The sequence below is a fragment of the Chiloscyllium plagiosum genome, unplaced genomic scaffold (genome assembly GCF_037043375.1).
Source record: "Chiloscyllium plagiosum isolate Xiang-an unplaced genomic scaffold, Cpla_swu_hap1 HiC_scaffold_33, whole genome shotgun sequence".
Classification (NCBI taxonomy): Eukaryota; Metazoa; Chordata; class Chondrichthyes; order Orectolobiformes; family Hemiscylliidae; genus Chiloscyllium; species Chiloscyllium plagiosum.
Window position 1 is genome coordinate 61,251,575 of NW_028270171.1, and position 26,045 is coordinate 61,277,619.

Genomic DNA, 26,045 nt, shown 5'->3' on the forward strand with positions numbered 1-26,045 from the left:
GACCGCCCATATAAAGAAGTTGACTACAGTAACGTGTCCGTCCGTCGACTTTGTTTGATTATTAACTCAATTCTCGTCTCCGTGAAGCCTACGTTGTCCGCAACGCACAAATTAGATTTTAACAGAACTCTCTCCATTTGCCTAGGGGGGTGCAGCTTTAATAGTACTGAAGGAACTGGACACCTTCCACGACAATGCAGTCACTAAACTATACATTCTTCAATACCTGAATATTTATTCCCTTAATTACTAAGGCACAATTACAAGAGTGCACAACCTAGAAACCTGGAATATATCATCCAGGTTTTGTTGACAGAACCTTCAATGTTCAAAAACTTTACTGACTATGATACAAGGTTGAAGATGCACTGAAACGTCACCGTTTGCAAATTACCCTCCAAGACACATGCAATATGACTTGGAGAGGAATCAGTGGTAAATTCATTGAGTGATGAAGCGGTCCTGATGGGCAAAGAGTTATACTTCAGCCCTCCATCTTTTATCATATCAATTTTTAAAAATGTTGATTATTGCATTGAGCAGACTTGTGCTCACTCCTTTGGTTGTTTCCTAACCTGGCGCTTGCTAAAGATCGAGTATTATCCTCAACCTGTAGTCAACAATAGAAAATATCCAAAAACCTTCTCGAACAACTGATCTCCCTGTCAAATAATCTTCAGAGATCTGTAAATGTTCACTCCAAGATCTCTTTGTTCCTGTACACCACTCAGAATCCTCACTGTTACTGTTTCAACTCCCCAAATTCATTACCACTTATTGGTCTGGATTCAATTACATTCGCAAATATTTCCTTTCTACCTGATTGTTATATCCCTGCGGCCCCTGAAATAATTCATCATCGTCAACTACACAACCAATTGTTATATCTTCTGTAAACTTCTAAACCATGACTCCTACAACTAAGTTTGAATTATTGATCTACATCAGGAAACAGTGGCACTCCACTGGAAACAGGCATCCAAACATGGTTCATTTTGGATGGGATGAACACCTGCAAGAACAGCAGAAACAGACCCTTGCTGTCATTTGTAAACCTGATGGTGACTCTGCAGGTTGATCGCCAGTTCGATTCCTTATCGCATATGGGAGTGGTGAATGACCTGTCCACTTTGTGACTGAGCAAGTGAGTTTACACTTCAGCGGGCAATTGAATCCCTTCCTGCAGACCCCGCCCGCATGGACATGCCTTCATTGTGGCGTGGGTAGCCTTGTGTCTGTTTCGTTTGGATAAGCAGTTGCATTTGAGTCCACGCTGAGACGACTCCCAATTATCCCCATCATCCATGTATCTATTTAATCCTTCCTCATTCTCCCACGGAGTGTGACCATCATAGTCAGAACAGCACTTGTTGTTCATCCTTAACTCTCCTTGACCTGAGTCGGAGGGAATTTATGGGTGAACCGTACTCTTGTGCGGCTGGAGTCATATTTTGGCAGGTCTCGCTAAGGACGGCAGATTTCCCTTTTGAAGGGATATGAATGAATGGGTTTTCAGCAAATTAAAACGTTTTGTCACTCTTCCTCTGAGCGGCTTTTTATTCCAGATTTTATTCATCAAATCTAATTACTACCAGCTGCCATGCTCCATTCTCCAAGGGTTGCTGGCCCAAATATCGCCAGTACATTTGCAGATGACACGAAGATTGGTGGAGAAGCAGGAAGCATAGGGGACTGTCAAAGAATGAAGGAGAATATAGATAGATAGGAGAGTTGAGTGGAGAATTGGCAGACGGAGTTGAATCCAGGCAAATGTTAGATAATGCATTTTAGGATGTCTAATTCTCGAGCAAAATATACTGTAAATGGAAGAGCCTTGTGTAAAGTTGATGAGCAGAACGATCTGGGAGTTCATGGCCTTTGTGCCCTGAATGTATCTGCACAGGTGGATCGAGTGGACAAGAAGCCATATGGCATGCTTGCCTTCACCGGACGGGGGGCATTGAGTATAAGAGCTGGCTGGTCATGCTAAAATTGTGCAAGATTTTGGTTCAACCGCATTTAGAATGCTGTGTACTGTTCTGGTCGCCGAATTACCAAAACGATGTGCACGTTTATGAAAGAGTGCAGAGAAGGTTTATGAGAATGTTGCCTGGTATGGAAGATGCTAGCTCTGAAGAGACGATGGGTAGATAATGTTTGTTTTCATTAAAGAAAACGAGATTGAGGGGGACCTGATTGACATCTACAAAATCATGAAGGGTATAGCTAGGGTGGACAGAGATAAGCATTTTTCCCAAGGTGAGGGATTCAATAATGAGATGTCACGCGTTCAAGGTGAGAGGTGAAAAGTTTAAGAGAGGTCGACGTTAGAAGTATTTTACACAGAGGGTGGTAGGTACTTGGGTAGTGTTGCTAGCAGTGGTAGTAGAGGCAAGCATGGAAGATTCGTTTCAGGTGCGTCTGGACAGATTGGTGAGTAGTGCAGAAGGATGCAGAAGGATACAGTTTGTTTGGAATTGGGTGATAGGTTTAGACAGTGGATCAGCTCAGGCTTCGATGTCCAAAGGGTCTGTTCTTGGCCTGAAACTTTTCTGTGTTCTCTGTTCTTCTGTGTTCACTACACCATCAACTTCATGCTACATTGCTACATCTCAGAGAAGGACATTGTCAATTCCAATTATCACAGAGGGAATGAGAATATGACATGCGGCTGTGTCGGAATGCAAGTGATGTACGCTGGATTGGAGTGTTTACTGGGAGCAAGAGGCCGATGTGGAGACGAAGTGATCAAAAACAGCTCTTACTGTCAAAGTAACAAAACGGCGCATTGTTAAGGAAAATTTCAGAGAATGCTTTCAATTAATTGACCTCTCGCTTAAGGCTCCACCACGCTTCAGCTGAGCCAATCTGGAGTGCGGATTAATGCTGCTATTGTATCTTAATGATCTAATGAACGGAGACAAATATGCCCTTCCGCCCCGCCTTTGACCAGGAACACTCCCAGCTTTGACATTTCATGCGCCTCTGTACCATCATAGAAGAACCACGTCCTCACTTTCAAACCAATCATTCCATTTCGATACCGTGGTTGCGAGATCATTTCTCATGTCGCAGCTTTTACAACATGGAGCATAGATTATTGGAACATCAGGCTCAGGAAAAAGGACAATTGGTAGCAGTGAGGAAAAGAAAATTTATTTGCAAGTACCTCTTCCTGTGGAATTCTACATCATGTATTTCACTTGCTCATTTGGCTCTATCTAGTCTATTGTGTGCAGTTCTGCAATTCGCATGATACCCACGGATATGATAGCACTGGAAATGATGCAGGACTAATTTACCAGAATATTGTCTGGGTAGAAGAGTTTCAATTATGAAGATAAATTGGATAGTCTGGAGGTGTTTTTCTTGTAGCAGAAGAAATTGAGAGGAGACATGATTGAGATGTACAAAATAATCAAAAATATGGATGGTGTAGACTGAAAAAAACGTTTCTCTTTGATGGTGAGATCGATCACGGGGGAGGGCCAGGGTGGCATACACTTAAGGATAGAAGAGGAAAGATTTGAGTGAATGCACAGACAAATGTTTTGAAACAGCGTTTGGTTGAAATCTGGAACTCAGTGCATGCAAAGGTTGGATAGTCAGAAATCCTCATAACTTTCAGAAGTATTCAGATGTGAATTTTGTGATGCCAAGATAGACGAGGCTAAAGGCCAAGTGATTTAAAAAAGTGTTAGGATAGTTAAGCGAATGTTAATTTCCAGTAATACCAAATAGGCTTCTTTTTGCATAAAATTACTGGTTATTACCACCGCCTGTCGCTGCGTGAGCACCGGTTCAATTCGCTTCCAGGACGTATGCTTGCATATTGGGAGGGCTCAGTGGGTGGAACTGTGCCTTTCTGCACCAGAAACCCGCATTCGATTCCAGACTTATGTGACTGACTGCGTGGAATTTGAACACTCCTCTCTCTCTCCCGTGTGAGTTTCCTCTGGCTGCTCCGATACCTTCCCACAATGCAAAGGTGTGCAATTCAGGTCAATGGCAAACAAAATCTAAATGGACTGTAAGTGTTGTAAATCAGAGACAAAAGTCAGAATTGCAGCTCAGGGGAAACAGAATGACCATTTCGGGTCAACAGAGCCTTCCTCGCAACTGTTTTAAATTCGCAATGTTAACTCTGATTCCTCTCTACTGATGCTGCCAGACTCGCTGAGCTTTTGGAACAATTTCTATTTTAGTAGGTGGATCATAAATGCGGATTTAGAAAGATACAGTGGGCAGTGTGAATCTCTTCCACGGCATAGTGCAGACTCAACTGACCAAATGGGTTCTGTCTGCACTGTGTCTAATTCCATTAACTTTGAATCTATAAGTTTTTGTCGTATTTTTAGTCTTTGCTTTTCACATCTCTCCTGTCATGTGAAGTGCAGAGCAGGACAATCGACGTTTCCGGCATAAGCCACCACCAAACCGTTACCATCTGACGCCTGGAAGATGAACGCCTCATATTCTGCCTTGGGACCCTGCAACCACACGGGATAAATGTGGATTTCAACGGCTTCCTCATTTCCCCTCCCCCTATATTATTACAGTCTGAAGCATCAAACTCAACACCACCCTTCTGACCCACACATCTCTCCCCCTCTGACATATCACCTCCGCCCCTGCCTCGATCCACCATTCGCTTTCCCAGCTACCTTGCAACCGACTCCAAACACCTCCCATTTATCTCCCAGCCCCCACCCACAAGACTCATTCCTGATGAAAGATTTATGCCAGAATGTCGATTCTCCCGCTCCTCGGATGCTGCCTGACCTGCTGTTCTTTTCCAGCACGACACTATCGCCATGTTGAAGATAGAAGAGATCAGCTCAGTCTCGTTATCTGAGAACGGAGAAGGCTGAGTGAGGAAGTGATTAAGGTGCACATTAAAGGGATCGGTATGTGTGATAGGAATAAACTTCTAATGGGAAGAGTTAACAACTAGTGATCTCCGTCAAACGCAAGTGAGACGATGTTCAGAGGAGATATAGGAAGAACGTTTTCACTCTGAGTGTGTTGTTTATTTGGAATTCACTGTTTGAATGTGTGGTAAAGCTATGTGTCAGGAGTATTTAGCCGAATACTTGAGAAGCTAGAGCACACATAGAGAAGGACCATGTATTGGAAAGTGGGGTGAAGTTAAACAGATGTCCGATGAAAGAACAGAACACTGTACAGAAAATACTGAGCATGAAAGCATGGGAAGGGTAAAGATATGGAAACTACTGGCGATCTGTTACAAGGGGGTCTGCAGAATGCTACATTCGTCCAAAGGTCCCTGGGGGAGGATGGGGCCAGTGTGTCAGGATAGGATAAGAATAGTAGAATGCTCATACACCAATTAGCAGAGTCAAACTGGGCTGAAAGGTTACAATGGCAGAGGGAGTTAAAACCAATTAGTAAAGTCACACTTGCCTACTCAATATCATCATGGCAGTTTGGGACAAGTCTTGATAATACATACTTCGGGCATGACTTTTAATAAATAATTGATAGTACAGTCAGCCTGCTTGTGACGCTTGTAGACGGAAAGATATGACACTAAACATCTAATCAGTAGTTAGTAGAGTAAGCTTGGGACAGGAAAACATTGTGATAGATGGGATAGCTAAATATCTAATCATGACAGGTTAGTCTGGGATGGAAGGTCATTGTAGCACAGGTGGCAGTAGAATACCTAATAGTGACAGTAGAATAATATTAAGTAGAAATATGAAAAACCATAGTGGCAGAAGTAGAACGACAATGGGAACTAAAACCATTGGTTTATTGTATAGCTGGAGTGAGGTAATTCTGGCAAACACAGTTGGGCATTCTGATAATCTAACAAAACATGATTAAATACAAGGCATAAAGTGATGGAGTTTAATTCAGATACATGCGACGTGCTGCACTTTGGGAAAGCAAATTTTAGCAGGACTTATATACTGAATGGAAAGGTCCGAGGCAGTGTGGCTGAACAAAGAGACCTGGGAGTGCAGGTTCATAGCTCCCTGAAAGTGGAGTCGCAGGTAGATAAGATAGTGAAGAAGGCGTTTGGCATGCTTTCCTTTTTTGGTCAGAGTGTTGAGTACAGTAGTTGGGAGGCCATGTTACGGCTGTACAGGACATTGGTTAGGCCACTATTTGAATATTGCGTGCAATTCTGGTCTCCTTCCTATTGGAAAGAGGTTATGAAACTTGGAAGGGTTCAGAAAGATTTACAAGAATGTTTCCAGGGTTTGAGGATTTGAGCTATAGGAAGAGGCTGAACAGGCTGGGGCTGTTTTCACGGGAGCGTCGAAGGCTGAGGGGTGACCTTATAGATGTTTACAAAATTATGAGGAGCATGGATATCATAAATAGACAAAGTCCTTTACCTGGGTCGGGGAATTCAGAACTAGAGGTCATAAGTTTAGTTTGAGAGGGCAAAGATAAAAAAAAGAGACCTAAGGGGCAACCTTTTCACACAGAGTGTGGTACGTGAATGGAATGAGTTGCCAGATGATGTGGTGGAGGCTGGTATAATTGTATCATTTAAGAGGCTTGTGAATAGGAAGGGTTTGGAGGAATATGGGCCAGTTGCTGGCAGGTGGGATTAGATTGGCTTGGGATATCTGGTCGGCATGGGCAAGTTGGACAGCAGGTTCTGTTTCCATGCTGCATATCTCAATGACTCTATGAGTCTATAAAGAACCTTAAGTTTCGGGGGATTCAAGAATTTGTTTTCTGAATGTCACTGTTTTTATTTGCAAATAAAAGATATACTCCTTGAAAAACTCTCCGCATCTCCTGGTGATTGTTGACATTTTCTCCACGACAACCGCAACTTTGGGTGGAGTAAAATTGTGGCGAGTGCAGCTCTGTGGTGCAATGAAAAGTGTGTTAGATTTCTACAAATTTGGTAACTTTGCTATTCAAAGTTTGTGAGTTTGAACCGCATCAGAATTGGAGTTTAGTTCAGTTTTCAGCTGAATCATTGATTGTTGTGCTGATTCATCGCCAATTTCTGTCGTCTGGAGTTCTCGTCCGTGCTACTGACCAGAGGAAATTCCTTACCTTCTTGGTTGTGAGTTTTTAGGGAATCATGTTCAGACCAGAATCAGATGCTCACCCGCAAAACCTGCAAATTTCGTGCAGAAACCCACTGTCTCTAAACACATTTCCCTCCCAAAGTTGCACAGAAATGTTCGATTGCTTAAGTGTCTTTATCCCGTTGTGTGACAGGTTGTTGTGGATGAGCTGTGGAAAGACATTGACGTGTTTGGTCAGCCATGATGATATCAAACGGCGGGTAGTACAGGTATTTGGAATAGCCTCCTCCTGTTCCTCTCTTTCTGTGCTGTTTCTTACAGAGTGTTTTCAAAATTAACATGATGAGAGCAATGTGAATCGACACGACGGAATATCAAAATCCTCCCCTTTACACTACCGCTCTCACAGCCATTACAGACAGCTCCTATTGCTGATTTAAATCAGATAGTGATGGATTCTCTCTGGCGCTCTGTCAGACTACATGCTCCTTCACACTACATGCTCCTTCACACAGGTTTCCAACTGGGTACATGGAGCAAGCAAACGTGTGGATATTGGGATTCAGGGGCAGGTTTCCAATCTGCTGGGCTGCAGTTCTGGTCACATGAATTTCTGACATTTTGAGACTTTCTGTGCATTCTACCTACTTGACGATTTAAACTGTAATTGATTTTTTATTATTCCATAATATTCTTACATCTTCAACATTCATGCAAACTGTGCAACGTGTTCATGGATGTAGGAATGGTGAAGATTATTAATGAACGCAAAATGTTTCATGTTACCTGTATGAACTTTCAGAAGGAGGTTGGCGAAATCTCATTGATTCGAATTCTGTGCCGATTGAAGCTGATTGAAGGAAAAGCCCTGCGACAGCGGCAAGGTAACATTGTCTGTAAACAACATAGGAACCAACGAAAACCCATTTTGCAATGTCGACTATTTTTTCACATTTTTTGTGTCCCTTTTGTATCCTTTTCGTGAACCTGATGCTTCAATAATTACATGCTCATGTCAGTTTCACCTTGACTGCATTAGCTTTAATTTCAGAACCAGACGGATCAGGGAAATGAAGCAGGTTGAGTGACTGAGGTACCAGTGGGGCAGCACATCACCACCAAAGATCCCACAGTGTTGTGGTTCAGTGGTTAGTACTGCTGCCTCAACGGGGTCCAAAGTTCGATTCCAGCCTCTGTGGACTGTCTGTGTAGAGTTTGCTCATTCTCCCCGTGTCTGCGGGGGTTTTCTCCGGGTTTTCCAGTTTCCTCCCACAGTCCAAAGATTGTGCAGGTCAGGTGAGTTGGTCATTCTAAATTGCCCATAGTGCATTTGTCAGAGGGGAGATGCTTCTGATTGGGTTACTCTTCGGAGTGTTGGTGTTGACTTGTTGTGCCGAAGGGTCTGTTTCCATACTGTAGGGAATCTAATAATCACAGCAAAAGTAGAGCAGTTGAGTTAAAGTTCCCAAGGTACGTATTGGTCACGTGACAGGTTCGCTGTCTGCGGCTCTCGTCACGCAGTTGGTCAGCGCTGAATACTTAAAAGTGCATAAAATGCCAAGGCTGTAAGTTCAATGCTTATCTAAAGATGTTGTTACTGACATTGACCAGGGATTATTGAAGATCAGACTGAAACGCAGTTGAAAACAATGTTGAATAATGTAGCAGTTATTTGAAACCTCCAGTTTCTGAAGTAGGGAAAAGTTTTGCCTTTGTTAAACATGCCAATTATGAACAGAAAATCTGCAAATATTCCCCACGTGAATATTCATCAGTGGACAGAGAAACAGAGGTGAGGTTTTAGCTTGACGACCTTCCTCAAATCGCTGACCCAGCACTGGATTACATCCTGGGAAAGTCGAAATAAATCGTTTCATATCATTCAATTTACTGCAAGCTGCACAGCTCATTCAATCAATCGAAAGTATTAGATTTATCTCTTTGTGGAGTTTGACTGTTGTCAGTAAACCTGCTAAAGGATCTGGGCAAGTAGTTTTGCTGTTGGGAGGAACAAAGGGTCAAACTGGAATAAGTTTGAGTCTTGACGCAGGATTTTTCAAGTGGAGATAAAAGTGCATTAAATAGACTCACTCCCCTTTCCCTTGATTATGATCAAATGTTCAAGACAACAGATGGCAATGATAATGATGTTTTACATCGACAGACCAAATCTTGCTCACTGGAGGCACCACAGTATTACAGATCAGGAGAGCGGGGGAGATGATGATCCTTGTGGAAACCTGAGACAGTGAGAGAATTAGTCCCATCCAGACCTTCCCCTCACTGAGGACGAACGATCAGTCCTCAGCAAAGGAATCACCTTCATCCCCCTCTGTCCATGCATCAATGAATTTAATACACGTTGTGACGTCGAACCCTTCTTCTGCTGCCTCTACCTCCGAGCTTACTTTCACAATCAGGACTCCCGCCCACCTTCTGAGGACTCCTTCGCCCACCTCCAACACACTGCATCCACCTGGACACCCCGCGCTGGCCTATTACCTGCCCTCAATCTCTTGATTTCTAACTGCCACTGGGATATTAACCGCCTCAACCTGTCTATCCCCTCCCCCACTCCAACCTCTCACCCTCACAACGCGCAGCCCTCCAATCCCCCTGCTCCAATCCCAAATTCACCATCAAGCCAGCAGATAAATGGGGCGCAGTGGTAGTCTGGCGTACTGACCTCAATACCGCTGAAGCCAAATTCCAATTCGAGGACACCTCTTCCTACCGCCCCCTCGACCATGACCCCACCTCCATCACCAAACCATCATCTCCCAGACCATACAGAACCTCATAACCTCAGGACATCTCCCACCCACAGCTTTCAACATCATTGTCCCGGAACACTGCACTGCCCGGTTCAACCTCCTTCCAAATATCCACATGACTGACCACCCTGGCCGACCCATTGTCTCAGCATGCTCCTGCCTCACTGAACTCATCTCTACTTGCCTCTAAACTGTCCAATCCCCCCAGTCCAGGAAATCCCCACATCCGTTCGAGGCACCACCCACACCCTCCACCTCCTCCAAGACTTCCGTTTCCCCAGCCACCAACGCTTCATCTTCACCATGGATATCCAATCCCTCTACATCTCCTTCCACCATGACCAGAGCCTCCAAGCCCTCCGGTTCTTCGTCTCCTGACGTCTCCAACAGTACCCTTCCACCGACACTCTCATTCGTTTGGCCGAACTGGTCCTCGCCTTAACAATTTCTCCTTCGAATCCTCCCACTTCCTCCAGGTCAAAGGGGTAGCCCTGGGTACAGGTATGGGCCCCAGCCATGCTTGACTCTTTGTTGGCTACGGAGAACAGTCGATCTTCCGTCATTACATTGGCACCATTCCCCACCTCTTCCTCTGCGACATCGATGACTGCTTTGGCGGCACCTCGTGCTCCCGTGAGGAGGTTGAGCAATTCATCAACTTCACCAACACATTCCACCCTGAACTTAAATTTACCCGGACCATCTCTGCCACCTCCCTCCCCTTCTTGGACCTCCCCATCTCCATTAATGACGACCGACTTGACACTGATATTTTTTACAAACCCACCGACTCCCACAGCTACTTGGATAAAACTCTACCCACCCTACCTCTTGCAAAAATGCCATCCCGTATTCCCAATTCCTCCGCCTCAGCCGTATCTGCTCCCAGGAGGACCAGTTCCACCACAGAACACACCAGATGGCCTCCTTCTTTTGAGACTGCAATTTCCCTTCCCACGTGGTTAAAGATGCCCTCCAACGCATCTCGTCTCCATCCCACACCTCCGCCCTCAGACCCCCACCCCTCCAACCGTAACAAGGACAGAACGCCCCTGGTGCTCACCTTCCACCGCACCAACCTTTGCATAAACCAAATCATCCGCCGACATTTCCGCCACCTCCAAACAGACCCCACCACCAGGGATATATTTCCCTCCCCACCCCTTTCCCCCTTCCGCAAAGACCGTTTACTTCGTGACAACCTGGTCAGGTCCATGCCCCCCTACAACTCACCCTCCCATCCTGGCAGCTTGCCGCGTCACCACAGGAACTGCAAAACCTGCGCCCACACATCCTCCCTCACCTCTATCCAAGGCCCAAAAGGAGCCTTCCACATCCATCAAAGTTTTACCTGTCCATCCACTAAAATCATTTATTGTATCCGTTGGTCCCGATGCGGTCTCCTCTACATTGAGTAGACTGGACGCCTCCTAGCAGAGCGCTTTAGGGAACATCTCCGGGACACCCACACCAATCAACCCACCGCCCTGTGGCCCAACATTTCAACTCTCCCTCCCACTCTGCCGAGGACATGGAGGTCCTGGGCCCCCTTCACCGCCGCTCCCTCACCACCAGACGCCTGGAGAAAGAACGCCACATCTTCCGCATCAGAACACTTCAACCCCAGGGCATCAATGTGGACTTCAACAATTTTCTCATTTCCCCTTCCGCCATCTCACCCCAGTCCCAAGCTTCCAGCTCAGCACTGTCCCCGTGACTTGTCCTGACTTGTCCTACCTGCCTATCTTCTTTTCCACCTATCCACTCCACCCTCCCCGCTCCCCCACCCTATCACCTTCATCCCCTCTCTCACTCCTTATTGTACTCTATGCTACTTTCTCCCAATCCCCACCCTCCTCTAGCTTATCTCTCCACCCTTCAGGCTCTCTGCTTTTCTTCCTGATGAAGGGCTTTTGCCCGAAACGTCGATTTTACTGCTCCTTGGATGCTGCTTGAACTGCTGTGCTCTTCCATCACGAATCCAGTTTCTGATCCATTGGTCCGTTCCTCCACAGATCTGTCAGAAATACTGAACTTTTCCAGCAACTTCTGTATTTGTTTGATTTTCAACATCAGGGGATCTTTCGTTTATTTTTTCTTTTTTTCTACCAATATGATTTGGCTTAAGATTATGTTGAATATTTTGAATATGACTGCGATAGAATAGCCAGATTTCAAAAGCCCGCTACTGCTACTTGGTTCACGTGACCAATGCCTTTCCACTTGATCACTGCGCCCTACAGCTGCACTGCTGATAAATTAACAAAATTATGGCATTCTCTCGGTTTGGTAATCAGGAGCGAGATGGTTTGACTTGTTGAAAAAGTAAGATATACTGATAAAATACAGTATGTTAAATGGGGAACCATAAGGGAAAGAGAGAACAGTGAACGATAGTGTTCTGGCAAAATTTAAATGTCATTGCTCAAGATTCAGAAAATGCTAGCATTCACAAACATACCACAATGTGGAATGTAACTTTCAGGACAAGCAAAACAAGCAGAATGCAAAATCTTAGTCTGAAAGTTTTGCAGCATAAGTTTTAGGTTTAATGAATGCATGCATGGGTTTCAGTGCTGTAATGATCTCATAAACTGGAGAAGGAAATCCTTGCCTTCGAGGATACGTGCGGAATGTTCGCTGATTCATCCCAGTAATGGTAAGACTGTCCTCTGGAAGCATATGAGTACAATTATTCAATGCTCCATGGAGTTTCAAATAAGAGGTGAAGGGAAAGTCTCCATTCACAAATTAATCATTCAGTAGAACTCAATACAAGGACACATGAAGTGATTACCAAGGTGGGCAAGAACACGGAAATATGATACACAATAGCTACGACAATTTCTATGTGCAAAGTGTCGATTTCAGACCCACGGTGGCTTTTGGTAATGATATTTACTGTCCAGAACCAGTCTGCACTGGAATGACTCGAGCCCGACTGTGATGTATTTGAACTTCAGTTACCTTTAGAAATAGCTGACACAGTTGCACAGTGGTTAGCACTGCTGCCCCACAGCGCCAGAGACCATAATTCCCGCCTCAGGCGACTGACTGTGTGGAGTTTGCACGTTCTCCCCGTGTCTGCGTGGGTTTCCTCCGGGTGCTCCGGTTTCCTCCCACAGTCCAAAGATGTGCAGGGTCAGGTAAATTGGCCATACTAAATTGCCCGTAGTGGTAGGTAAGGGATAAATGTAGGGGTATGGGTGGGTTTCGCTTCGGCGGGTCGGTGTGGACTTGTTGGGCCGAAGGGCCTGTTTCCACACTGTAATCTAATCGAATCTCACTCAGATCATGGAGATTTAGAGAAATCATATTTAAAGCAAATAGTTCATCTTGTAACTGTGAAATCTTTAGGTCATCCTCAGTGGGATCATTGTGTATAATCCTTGTCCTTATTCTCCAACAAAGACATGTGAAGAGGTTAGGAAGGGCACAGACGCTGCTTACTGATTAGCAAAATATTAGGAAGCCCAGCGACGGGGTGTACTGAGATATAAAAACATCAGAAAGGATAGAAATGATTTCATCCGCATTATGGACAGAATGACGGAGTTTATTCACGACATGTGGAAATGCTGGACCAGAAACACTCAAGTTTAAAAGTAAACAAAAGATGATTTTCTCATAACGTGTGATTTGAAGTGACGAAATCGGGGAAATTCCGTCTTTTAAGTGAATCAACAACTTTAGTTGGAGCTTCAAAACCATCAGTGAATGATTCAGAAAAGGTTGGATGAGAGTTTCTTCCACTCAATAAAGTTGCTGAATTCCTGAATGACTTTCTGGAAATAAAACGTAGATTTATGATTTCATAGTGTTTTAAAAAACACACGAACAAACATACAAGGTGGGAATTTACCATTGAAAGAAAGGAAAAGTGTGGATGTGGATTAATTTCGATTTGATTGTTTTCAGACACAAAGACACTTCATGAACACGTTCAGCTGAATAAAATTGAGTATAAAAAGTTCCTGGATTTGAAAGATAAAGCGTATTATTCAAGGTGAAGCATTGTAAATGGGGCTGATGTTGTAAAATAACTGCAGACAGAAGTTACATCCGAATGAGTGACAATTGAATCGTCATTTGGAGACGCCACACCTAAAAGATTTGACCACATTCACATGATGTTAGGTGCATTTCACGCTTTCTGATATCCACCACCGTCGACTCTGTCTTTTTTGTATTTTTAACCCTCTGTGCTGCTCTGCAGCACACCATTCCAGCTGAAAGATGCTCAGACTAAAAGTGAATACAATATTCAGACGGTCCTTTAGATTAGATTACAGTGTTAAAACAGGCCCTTCAGCCCAACAAGTCCACACCGACGCGAAACCCACCCATACTCCTAACCTATCACTACAGGCAATTTAGTACGGCCAATTCACCTGACCCTGCACATCTTTGGACTGTGGGAGGAAACTGGAGCAGCCGGAGGACACCCACGCAGACAACGTGCAAACTCCACACAGTCAGTCGGCTGAGGCGGGAATTGAACCCGGGTCTCTGGCGCCGTGAGGCAGCAGTGCTAGCCACCGTGCCACGGTCCTATGCAATCAGTCTTTTTCTTTTATTATACAATGGCCATTGCGAGTTTGCAACAATCTACGTAACATGAAAACAGATCAACATCTATTTTCCCGGAATTTAACGCAGTGCACATGGGAAACTTTATCCGTCTGCTGAAAAATCACATTCGGCTCTCCCTCCACACATGTCTCTTCACGTTATAAGTGTTTGCAGTATGTTTGTTGATCAAGGTGTCATTATCCTGAAAAGGTCGTTTCTCAATCCACAAAAACTGGTACTTTCCCATAAACGTGACATTGCTCAATATCACCTTCTACCCGTACCCCTCAACACGCCAAATTGAAGCTGCTCCATGTGAGGCTCAAACTTAAACCTTTGGCAGAGCGCAGCCCACTATACTGGCACTGGTCACCTGCAGCACTGGAGCAACATATTAATGCTTACCTTCACATTCCTGGTTGTACATTAACGGTTGGGAAACCGAGTTTCTCTGCTTCCATGGCTGGTCACTGCGATTATACGATCATCCTCACCAGTGGTTCTGACCCCGTGTGAGGCAAGTGGTGAGCTACTCATTGCAAAGATGTAAAAATGTGCAACTTCAACTTTTGCCTTCACTAACCCATGAGCCTTTTATTTTGTTTTTCATCTGTAGAAATCGGAAAACCTTCATCTTGAACAGACTCAATAACAGATCTCCATTGTGTCTCTGGCATCAAATTCCAAAATGTAAACCCCTTCTGAATTCTTTTACCGCAGTCCACTGTTTGGGAAGTTTTCCTGTTCAGGGGAATGCACTTGACAGTGTGTCAACTGCTGCTCCCAGCATTCGCTCTGGCACTGCACTCATTTTCCTTCTGACACTTGCTCACTGTGTTGCTGTGATCATACAGTGACTTGGTGTCACACAGCCCAGGAAAATGATGCAGATCAAGGTTTTTGCATTTTGAAATTCAATTGTCATTTTAGCCTTATTTAGGATTTCAAAATTGCCTGTCCTGTACACAAGTGCGTGTCAAAAATATCTGAGTGGAAGAAAGGTGTTCTGAATAATGACATTGAGCACTATGCACTCTCCCCCAGTCTGGAAAACAATTCCTCACAGACAACGTTACACCTCCTGCTGTCACGGGCTCTTCAGTCCGTTGACTTCAAATCTTCACAGAATTCAACAGACCATGTTACATCGTCATTTCTTCATTTTTGTTTAGATCACTGTGAGCAGAGTGTCACAGTGGGAGTCTGTTTGCCCCCCAACTCAGAGGTAAGACGATACTATTGGAACCGTCCTGTACTATTTATCATTTCACCAATACCATGGAGAAATATCTGCTGCTCAGCATAATTTACGCAATTCACTTATTCATAAGGTCAAATGTGCCCACGACTTACGTGACGAGGTGGCCGAGAGGTTAAGGCGATGGACTGCTAATCGGTTATGTTCTGCACGCGTGGGTTCGAATCCCACTCTCGTCGTCGTTGTTATCAACGCTTTTAAATTTTGCTATCTTTGGATGATCACAGCTGTCCAATGGTCTGTTTATGTGCATCGACGCTATCATAAAATCTCAAAGAATAATTTGAGTCTGTTGCCTAAACTGCATTGAAATGTAGATTGAATTGGGACAATGAACAGGAACGCGATTGTCTTTTCCAAGTCAAGTTTCTGTGAACTTTTATCGTATGAAAGAGATCCAGGAGAACCAAATAACGAGAGATGCGAAGTGCATGTTGATGCATGCGATTCTTAATGAGTGTTTTGTCAGATGAAATTTGTAGCAGTTGGGTAGAAGTGATTCATCTAGGAGAAAAGAGCACAGAGAGACAGCACGAAACAATGGAGGTATTTCAAAAGTGGCAGGGGCTGGGTGTAGGGGCACCCGAGAACTGGCTATAAATGCACAGTAGAGAATTACCGATGTGGGTGCCGTGCATGGGCACGGACAGACTTACACATTGGTCTTATCCTTTCCCCCTTGCTCTCGCCATTGATGAATGCTGTACATAAGACACATATAAACACAAGATGTGGGAAGCAAACTCCCTCTCGTTATGCACACACTTGATGCATCATATTGAACTATGAACAACTGGAGAAGTCAGCAAGTTAACTGCAGGGACTGAATCTAAACTGTGTATCAATAACCGCAGATTTATGCAGCATAAACATGAAAACTGATTTTAAATGTCTTTATACGCATGTCATTAACAGACGGTTCGTTTTAATACCCGTGTGGCTGAAAGAAGGAGACACCACATTTCAAGGTGGATGACAACATTACCAATTCTGTTCAGAAATTGAGATCTATTTGATCATTTTACACAGTGACCAACTTTAATTTAAATAAACAAACCAAATTCCCTAACGTGAAATAAAAGAGTGATTCCATTAAAAACATTGTCCTTGCTAAGTAACAGTTACTCATGAAAAATAGAATGTGATTTCTGGTGAGCATACGTCAATTAGAACGATTATCTTACTTCGGATTGACTGCAATATGCACATGCAAAATAAGTTTTAAGAAAGAAGTCCTTTGGAAATAATGAGTCGGTGGTGATTAAAAGTAAGATTAGGTTCCCATGATGTGGATATTGCACCAATGGCTCCAGTGGTGGAAATGGTCAGTGGGCAGTATTTCCATGATGGTATAGAGGTGTGTGATCTGCCAGGGATGGGAGCTCCCACCTCATCTGGAGCAGCGTCCGTTGACATGGACCAGGGAGTATTGTGACATCAGTCTGGGAGTTCCAAGCACACCTGGAGAAGCTTCTATTGACATGGAGCAGGGAGCATTGAGACATCAGACTGGGAGCTACAACGTCAACGAGAGCCAGGGATGGGAGCTCCCATTTTATCTGGAGCAGCGTCTGTTGACATGGACCAGGGAGCATTGTGACATCAGTCTGGAGTTCGAACCTCACCTGGAGCAGCTTCTATTGACATGAAGCAGCAGGGAGCATTGGGACATCAAACTGCGAGATTCAACCTCATTTGGAGCAGCTTCAGTTGACATGGAGCAGGGCACTTTTCGAGATCAGTCCGGGAGCTCCACTCTCACCTTGAGCTGCTTTTAATGACATGACGCAGCAGGGAACATTGGGAAATCAGACTGGTAGAGCCAACAGCAACTGGACGTTTTCTATTGACATGGAGCAGGGAGCATTGAGATATCAGACTGGGAGCTGCAACTTCAACTAAAGTAGCTTGTATTGACATGGAGCAGCAAGGAACATTGGAACGTCAGGTTGGGAGCTCCAACCTCTCTTGGAGCAGCTTGTATTTGCATGGAAGAGGAGAGAGTATTGGGACATTAGGCTGGTGGAAAGGGTATTCAACTATTTTAATCTGAAGTAAAATAGGTTTCAACACCTCAGGTATTAACTGATTTATGAAGATTCTGTCATGGGAAAATAATTAATTTATTAGATATCAAAGACAAGTCCTGCAAATATTCAACTCAGGAAAACGCATTGGTACAGAGAGAAATGGGAGTGATGTTTCAAGTCTTTGACTTTTCTTTTTTGGCCTACTCTGCACTAGATTACATCACCAGGAGGACGTTTTCACTCATTTCATGTCATTCAGTTTCCTGCAAATACGGACAGGTCATTAACATAATCTAAATCTGAAAATTAATGGGAATATGCGATGTAAGGATTAGGCTGGAGTTTACCTCTCATTATGGTGAAAACGTAACAAAGTAAGTTGCAATTTCCTTGATCAGCAGTAACCTCATTGATTGGCTGATCAATTTTTTAGGACAATGTGAAGTGAATCATTGATGGTGATTCTCTTTGTTCTTTGTTCACCTTGTGACTGTTACTTTTATTGCTCCTGTCATTGTTATCATCACAGCTCTGCAGCATGTAAAATCTCAGCTGCGCATCTGGCCAGTGGTACAGCCATTCGTTTCGCTGGCTACGGATCAGGCGGGTGCAGGTTCGACTTTTGCTTTGCGCAAGCGCATTGTGGAGATTCAGCACACATCCAAAGTAATCTTTTTTGTTACACTGAGGTGGATAATGTTTGAAATTTTCATCTCCAGGAACGAAAATTCTTTTACTGTCTTCGATCAGTTAAACATTACCAAGGGTTATCAAAGTTAAAAATCACATGGCATCAGATTGTATCGAACAAGCATATTTGGACAGTGTTCCATGCACTGTTTCTTCATCAGGTGGTTGTGAACTGTTGTACTCTAATATGGCTTTGTGAAATTTTTAAATTTGTCCACCCCAGTCCAATACCAACACATCCAAGTCATGGGTACCATCGACACCACGAACGATCGGTTAAAGTTCAGATAATCTTCCACAACATCGCGCATATTGACACACACATCAAGTTTCTGCAGACAGACACCTTCCTGATGAAGGAGCGGCTCTCTTAAAGCTAGTGTTTCCAAATAAACCTGATGGACTATGTCCTGATGTTGTGTAAATTTTAACTTTGTCTACCCAACTCAAACACTGCCACTTCCATATCAACGAGAATATCAGTCATGTCGCAGCGCTGTCAGAGAAGGCAATCCTGGAATAGCCTCACCCATTTCTCATAAGGTACATTTCATTTTCAGAAACCAACCCACACAATCGCTGCAGCTCCTGTGTATGAAAAGCACAGAAAAGAAACAGCTGAGACTCAGTTTTGACACTTCTTTGAAACTCTTTGGGAAGTGGAATCAGAGGAGAATGAAGGATTAACTATCGACGGTGTAGAGAGAGGGAAGGCAATTTTCCCTTCATTCAAGGGCTGGGGTATTGACTGATCTAAGGCATGAAACAGATTCCTGGTAAAGCTGCTCTCTCTGCGTCAGGAACAAGAAGTCCTGATTTCCTGAACGCTAATAAAATCCAGGCCACTCAGTTAAAGCGCCGAATACTAACCACTAGACCACCAGGGATGAGGGCAGAAGCAGTTGCACAGTTTCTTCACTACAGATATATTTGCCCTCAAAAATGATTGAATTATCGAGTGTTTACAGCACAGAAATGGGTCCCATCATCTCACTTCCAGCACTTGGTCTGTAACCTTGTAAACGCTGACGTTTCACGTGTTCATTTTAATGCTAATTTCTTTGGAACGTTTTAATCTCGTAAGACACAATAAATTGGATTGAAGTTTGAGATGGGAAAAGTGTGTTCACACCCAGTCGGGGAGCTGAATCCCATTTTTACGCATAGATGGAAGCACGCAGACACATTTCCCCAAGAGTGACACAGACCTCGGGAGGAAAACAAGCAGAAAGTAACATTTCACCCACTTGGCCTGATATTGTCCCATTTCAGACTTGAATACCAGCAAAGAAAGGAAGCATTCAGCGCCTCCCGTCCCAGTGTTCCTTGCCCATTCTTTCCCCAACTCTCTCTAGTATATACTTTCTCACCTCGTTCTTTCTGGCAAACTAGATCACTGCTCACGCCCGTTTTTTCCTGTCCTGCCGAACCGTTTTCCTCAAGTTATTGGAATTAAAAACAGGAATGGGCTATTACAAGCTCTTTTCTCGTTTACAATACCAGTGTTATCACCACTGAGCCAACACATTGCCAGCTCAGAGAGAAGGTCTCATACATCAGAAACTGAAATACAACAGATGATTGGTTAGCCTCAGTTTTGTGAACCAACCAACAAGGCCGGAATGGAGCCGATGGGACCATGCACAGAAGGATGGCAGAATAGAATGACGAATCTCATGGTGTCCAGGGTGGTGTTAACAGAAATCGTCCCTGGTAGTCTAGTGATGCGGATTCAATAATTTCACTGTCTTGGCTTGTTGAAGGTTAACGTTTACAGTAATCAATATGAAATACTGCCTGATCTTTCGAAGCAGAATGATGTTGTGCAGCATTCTGAATCGCTTCACTGCATGTTACAGGTCCGCATCAGCAACGTCAGCTGCAATTGCCTGACGTTCAATCAGTTTAAATCAAGAACGGAGAGGGCGTCACTAAAATGGAAGGGGAATGGTGGTTTGTGAGAGTTAACTGCATGCCTAGTGGAGCCAGGTTTAATGTAGATAATGAATATTGGCTTTCCTGTTTAACTTGGTATACTGACCACTCCGGATCAATTACCCACATTGTCTGCCCTTTGTGTGATGTTCTTTGTACATTTCACCTCGGTTCAGTGTTCCAGAGGTCCACGCATATTTAATATGGCACATTTTACTCAGATCGGTTTTGCAGCTTCATATTTAGGCAAACAAGTTTATGAACAGAAAGATACCATTCAGACCATCAAGTCTGTTCCTGTATTGAATGGTTTCATGCCAGATCTGATAACCTTGAACTGCACTTTCTTGCCTTTCCCCATAACGCTTGATGTCTTTGCTGTTTGAAGATCTGCCGATCTCAGCCTCATTACACCGAATGACCCTTCCTCAACAGCCTTCTTGGACAAGAACGTCCTCGGATCCAGAACTGTCTGAGAGAATAAATGCTTCCCCATCTCTGTTTTAATTGTGAGATCCGCATTATAATACGAAGTTAAATATCAAACAACACCAGGTCATAGTCCAACAGGTTTAATTGGAAGCATTAGCTTTTGGAGAGCTGCTCCTTCATCAAGTGGTTGTGGAGTTCACAGTTGTAAGAAACATAATTTATAGCAAAAGTTTACAGTGCGATGTAACTGAAATTATATATTGAAAAATATCTTGATTATTTGTTAAGTCTTCCATCTGTTAAGATGACTATGTTAGGTTCACTTCTTTGTTATGTGATTCACAAAACTTTATTTTAATAGTTCCATTCTTAACAATTAGTGTCAGTCCAGACTTTGCCCACACAAGGCACTACCAACTGCTGCAGGCAATCACACATAATCCGAGTTCCAGACCCGGAATCGTAGAAACGGTGTGAAGCAGCCACGAAGATCCAATGGGAAATTGGGATGGAATGACAGGAGAGAGGCGCGTGTATTTCCGAGGTTGGGATTTCTCCTGGTCAAAAGCGGGACGGAACGGAATACTTGCCAACATTTATAATATTATAGCCATAAGTAGTACATGTTGCTGAGACAGCCGATTGGCGCATCTGAAGCGTGTTGAGACTTTAACTTTGAGGTGGCAAGCTTCGAAAATTCATTTTCCTATTTGGATCAGTGTTTTTGACATTGGCAGTAGCAGCTACTTTTGCTCGCATCAGCTCAGAATCAGCTTTTTGTTCCCAGTAAGTACTGCAACCTGGAGAAGGTGGTTTTGTGGTTATATAATAAATTAGACCTCTCTGGGGACTCAGACACGGAACTGGTAATGCTAAAGTTCGACGAATAAAACCTGGAATTAAAGCCTGACTTCAGGAACAGAGAACATGACTTTAATTTCCTGCAATCGCATTCATGCATGTCCCTTATGCAGGGGATGCTACTATCTTTCCCCAATCCTGCCTACTTATGGTTCCAGATCCAGAACAACATAGCTGACCCTTAATCCTAGAATGCTGATCGTGCGGCGAAGCAGGCCATTCGGCCCTTCCAGTCGACACCATCCCTCCGAATCACATCCTATCAGACCCACACTGCATACATATTCCTTTCCCCCTTCATTTCTCATGGCTGATCCCAGTAACCTGCACACCTTCAGACTGTGGGAGAAAACTCACACAAGCAAAGAGAGAATTTTCACACAGTCACACGAGACTGGGATAAAATCCATGTCTCTCATGCAGCAAAACAGCAGCGAATCAGGGAGAATACAAATGCTGTCCTGATCAGTAACATCCACACCCTGTGGGTATATCAGGAAGAATAAAAATACATTCACAACATGGACAACGGGACTTGCGTCTGCGTGGACATGATTTGAACCAATCGTTCCCCCTTGGGTAGATATAAGGACACCAATATCACAGAGAAACCAGGGAAATGCGAGATTCAGTTGACTGCTGAAGTGGAAACTCATTTATTCAGTCAAACTAGGGACAGACTGAACAGTCCCGTGTGTCGAAAGGGCTCAGTGAGCAAACGAGCCTCCGGAGTAACCAGCAAGATTACATATCCGAGAAGGAGATGAACTGAACTGCAATGCTGCTGTTTATCACAACCAGCTGCCATTTCCATAGACTCATAGTCATAGAGTCACGCAGCATGGAAACAGGTCTTTCATTCCTAACAGCTCATGCTGAACATCATGCCAAACTAAAAGAGTCGCACCTGACGGCTCCTGTAACTGCTGAGGCTTAATTGTGCACTCGTGATATTATTACTGCATTGTTAATGGGAATGTCCAGATATAATTCTGTGGACACGGGTTCAAATCCTGGCATGGCCGATGCTGGATTTTTTTTTAAATAAATACCTAGAGCTGAAGAGTATAATGATGATGTTGAATTAGTTGTTGTAGATCTGATTCACTAATGCCTGATAGGGAAGGAAACTGCCATACCTATCTGGTCTGGCTGGGATGTGATTCCAGATCCAAAAGATCGTGGTAGATTCTGAACTGCTCTATGGGCATTAAATAATGGACTGGGCATGAATGAATGGCTTTTGTAATCCCACTGAAACTTTCCAATTCATTTATCGATCTAAATATTCTGTAAATGTTGTAAATTTCCTTTCATTCATTACTGCCTCAGGAAGTGAATTGTACACATGAACCATCCTCTGTCAAAAAAGCCTCTCATGCCTTATTTTAAATCTCTCTCTTTTCACCTTCAACAGTTGCCCTCTCGTCTAAAAGTCCACCTCCTTGGAGAAAAGACAGTTACAGTTAACTCTATCCGAACTTTTAATAGTCTATAACTTTCTATCAGGTCACCATTCAAGCTCCCGTGTTCGAGAGAAAATATTCTCAGCCTATCTCGCCTTTCATTATAACTCAAACCTTCCCCACTAGCAATATGCTGGTATACCTCTTCTAAACCTACTCCAGCTGAACAGTTTCCTTGCGATTACTGGGCGACAAGAATTGGACGCAGTATTCCAGAAGACGCCTCACCCAAAGTCCTATTCAACTTCAACATAATGTACTAACTCCTACGCTCAACGGACTGAGCAACGAAGGAAAGATGACATTTTTTAACCATTCTGTCGATATGTGAAACAAACGAAAAAGAATTCCCGGCCACCGTGTTTCACAACACGATGCAACGCCCTATCACAAAAAGTGAAATTGGAGTAGGCTTTCACGAATTTTTGAAGCTGATTGCACAAGGAATCAAGTGGTCTCGAGGGCTTAGAGATACATTCTGTTCTTGACCGTAGGTGGGAATATAATGCTGGAACTTTAGCAACTGCCTGTTCAGAGAAGAGTCAGAGGACCGGCCACAAGTCTGGTCATTGCATTAATCTTTTTTTTTCGGAGGAATGATAAAATAAAGGATGGAGGGCTGAAATAGACCATGTGACCGATCAAGTCTGGATCAGGACTCGATAAGATCTTCGCTGACAATGCTCCCAGTCAGGCTGGCACGTTCGTTGGAGGAGAACTGGCAGATGGAGGTCATTCGATGCATAAGTCCATGAGACAATAGAGCAGGAATTAAACCAATCAGCGCAGTGTATCTGCTCTGCCATTAAATCATGGCAGATATCTTTCTAAACCCAATTCTCCTGCTTTCGCCCCATAAACCTTGATCTCCTTGAGAACCACGCTGCTACATACCTGAGTCTTACATATAATAATAGACCTGGCTTCCACGGCCTTATCTGACAATGATTTCCATACATTCACCACTTCCTGCCTGAATGAGTGTCTCTTATTACTGCTCTCAAATGTCTTCCCTTTTCTCCAAGGCCGTGCCTTTCGGTTCTAGTCTCGACTAAAAATGGAAACACCTTCCCAGCATCCACTCTGTCCAGGACATTAACGATTCTGTAAGTACCAATTACACTTCCTCTTCTCCTTCTAAACTTCGTGGGTATAGACCCAGAGTCGTCAAACGTTCCTCATGTGTGAAGCTTTTCATTCCTGGGACCATAATCGTGAATCACCTCTGAACACACTCCAGGACCAGTGCATCCTTCCTGAAATTTGAGGACCAAACGTGCGCACAGTCATCCAGATGTGGTCTGACTGGACCCTTATAAAGCCTCGGAAGTGCATCACTGCTTTTATATTCAAGTATTCCAAAAATAAATGTCATCATTGCAATTATCTTCCTAACTACAGATTCAACCTGCAAGTTCACCTTGAGAGAATCCTGGGCTAAGACTCTCAAGTATCTTTGCACTCCAGACATGTGAACTTTCGCCCCATTTCGACAACATATCGTATCTTTATTCTTCCTGCCAAAGTGCATAGCCTCACACTTTCCCACAGTTTGCTCCATCTGCCATGTAATTTCCGACTCGCCCTACATGTCCATATCCTTCTGCAGCACCCCCACCTTCTCATGCTACCTGTCCTTCTGTCTTTGCATTGTCTGCAAATTGACACACATTGCCCTCAGGTATTTTATCTAGATCGCTAATGGAGAAAATGAAAAGTTGTAGTCCCAACACAGCCTTGAGGAACGCCACTTGTCACCAGCTGCCATCTTGAGATGGATTATTTTGTTCCTAATCACTGCATTCTGTCCTGTGAGTGCACCTTGCCACTGGCATCATGGGCCCTTATCTTATTCAGTAGCCTCCTGTCCGGCAATTATCAAAGGCCTTCATAAAGTCCAGACACGTAACATCCATTGGCTCTCCTTGGTCTACCCTCTTTGTCACTTCTTCAAAGAGGAAATCTTCCAGATTTGTCAAGCATGTCTTCCCCTTGATGAAACCATGCTGACTTTGCGTTACTTTGACAGACACTTACAAATATTCAGAAACTTCTTTCAACATAATGGATTCCAGGACCTTATCCACAACCAAGATTCGGCTGATTGGTGTGTAATTTTCCAGCTTTTGTGTGGTTTCTTTTTAAAATGGGGTGTCACGTTTGTGATTTTTTGGTCCTGTAGCACCCTTCCTGATTCTACCGATTCCTGAAAGTTCTCCACTAACGTATCCACTATTTCTTCAGTTGTCTACCTGGCGGGTACTCCACCTGATCCAGATGATTTATCCATCTTCAGGCCATTCAGTGTTTCTTGAACTTTCTCAATGATGGCCACTAGACTCACATCTGTTCCCCCATTCTCTTGTATGTTTGGGTATAACTCATGTCTTCCACTGTGAAGACTGGCACAATGTAATTTTTCAGTTCCTCAAATATTTCCTTGTTCCCCACTACTATCTGTCAAGTGTCATTTTCCAGTGGCCTATTGTCTACTTCTGCCTCTTTTTTGTGTTTATATGAATAAAGAAACAACTGCACTTTTACTTTATATTATAGTTAGCTTACATTTAATCTTCTCCCTACTCATTTGTTTTGTTATTGCCCTTTGTGAGTCTTTGTGAGCTTCCCAATGCTCTGATTACCCACTGCCTTTTGCCACATTATATATTTTCTCTTTTGCTTTTATGCTATCGATGACTTCCTGAGTCAGTCATGGTTGCCTCAACCACCCTGCACCATACCTCAATTTCCACAGGATGTATCTCGGATGTGTCTGCTAAATTACTCTCAGACAGTCCTGCCATTGCATTTCCACTTTCCTGCTTTCTTGCTCGGGTCCTTTCTCACCAATTTCATCCAGCTTCTACCTCATGCCTCTGCAATTGCCTTTATTCAACTTTAGTACCGTTACTTCTGATTGTATATTCTCCCTCTCAAATTACAGAGGAAATGCAATCATGTTATCATCACCGCTTCCGAAGGGTTCCTTCATCTCAGCTCCCTTG

General features: G+C 43.8%; 1 non-coding gene across 1 annotated transcript; it reads left to right on the forward strand.

Annotated features, from left to right (window-relative positions):
• Positions 1-15,723: 15,723 nt before the first annotated feature.
• On the forward strand, positions 15,724-15,805 carry trnas-gcu (transfer RNA serine (anticodon GCU)). The gene has a single exon. It is a non-coding gene; the product is annotated as a tRNA-Ser (tRNA).
• Positions 15,806-26,045: the final 10,240 nt, after the last annotated feature.